Here is a 1,753-nt window from a genome sequence, read left to right on the forward strand (position 1 = left end):
GTGGATTCTAAGGGGCAAAGGGGTAGGTAGTGGTGGAAGGAATCAAGAGACTGGAACTGATACCTATTCACTATTGATACCACGTGTAAAGCATATAGGGGCTTCTCTGGTGGATCAGATAGTAAAGAATATGCCTGCAGAGAAGAGGGATCCAAGTGGTGGGACTCGCGCCGCGGCCACGGAGATGTGAAGGCCTCCTCGCTGCGCCCTACCACCCCCCGCTAGCCCCTGGGGTCCAGGCTCAACCTCGCTGTCCGCTCCCCTGGCCCCCATGGAGAAGATGGAGCTGATCCAGAAGGCCAAGCTGGCCGAGTAGGCTGAGCGCTATGATGACATGGCCACGTGCATGAAGGCCACGACGGAGCAGGGCGCCGAGCTGTCCAACGAGGAGTGCAACCTGCTGTCGGTGGCCTACAAGAACGTGGTCGGGGGCCGCCGGGCCGCCTAGAGAGTCACCTCCAGCATTGAGCAGAAGACCAACACCTCGGACAAGAAGTTGCAGCTGATCAAGGACTACCGGGAGAAAGTGGAGTCCGAGCTGAGGTCCATCTGCACCACGGTCCTGGAATTGTTGGATAAGTATTTAGTAGCCAATGCAACTAATCCAGAGAGTAAGGTCTCCTATCTGAAAATGAAGGGAGGTTACTTCTGGTACCTTGCTGAAGTTGCTTGTGGTGATGATCAGAAGCAAACGATAGATAATTCCCGAGGAGCTTACCAAGAGGCTTTCGACATAAGCAAGAAAGAGAGGCAGCCCACACACCCCATCTGGCTGGGGCTGGCTCTTAACTTTTCTGTGCTCTAATATGAGATCCTCAATAACCTGGAACTGGCCTGCACACGGGCTAAAACGGCTTTTGATGAGGCTATTGCAGAACTCGACACATTGAATGAAGGAAGACTCGTACAAAGACAGCACCCTCATCATGCAGCTGCTGAGAGACAACCTCACACTGCGGACATCAGACAGTGCAGGAGAATGTGATGCAACAGAAGGGGCCGAAAACGAAGTGCATACACGGTGCCATCTTTCCTCCCCTTAAGACCTTTTTACTCATCTCCATTCCTCACTCCATTTGGATTTCCTATAGCAGAAAAACCCATTCATGTGTATGGAATCAACTGTTTAGAGTCTTTTCACACTGCAGCTTCGGGAAAACTCCATACCTAGATTTGTGTTTGTCTTAGCCTTCCTGGTGTGCAGTTACTGCCGTAGAGAAGTATTCGTAGCTTCATTTCATACAAACGTAAGTAACTTCCAAACACTTATGTAGAAGACTAAAAATGTATCTGGTATTTAAGGAATCTGAACTAGTTCTGCAAGTGACTGTGTTTTGTATTACTGTGAAGATATGAAAATGTAGCTAATTACAATTTAAAGAGTGTTCTACATAACTTCTTAATTTCTACATTCCCTCCTTTGCTCTTCTTCAGAGATTTCCTTTCAGTAAGCAACTTTTCCATCCTCTTAATATTTTCCTTTTTAGTAGGAATCCAGAAGTATTAGATTGAATGGAAAAGCATTCGTCATTTTGGGGCTGGGGGATCACAGATTAAAACACCTCCTGTATCATATGTGATGGAGGTCTTGTGTATCTGTGACAACAGGGAGTTTCCTTATTCACTCTTCATTTGCTGCTGTTTAAGTTGACAACTTCCCTTCCCAATAAAAACTCACTTACACCTCCTGCCTTTGTAGTTCTGGTATTCACTTTACTATGTAATAGAAGTAGCATGTTGCTGCCAGAATACA

At 47.0% G+C, this 1,753-nt stretch overlaps 1 pseudogene; it reads left to right on the forward strand.

Annotated features, from left to right (window-relative positions):
- The first annotated feature begins 271 nt into the window (after window positions 1-271).
- Window positions 272-1,043, forward strand: LOC138427254 (14-3-3 protein theta pseudogene; annotated as a pseudogene).
- Window positions 1,044-1,753: the final 710 nt, after the last annotated feature.

Source organism: Ovis canadensis, chromosome 21, assembly GCF_042477335.2.
Source record: "Ovis canadensis isolate MfBH-ARS-UI-01 breed Bighorn chromosome 21, ARS-UI_OviCan_v2, whole genome shotgun sequence".
In the NCBI taxonomy this organism is placed as follows: Eukaryota; Metazoa; Chordata; class Mammalia; order Artiodactyla; family Bovidae; genus Ovis; species Ovis canadensis.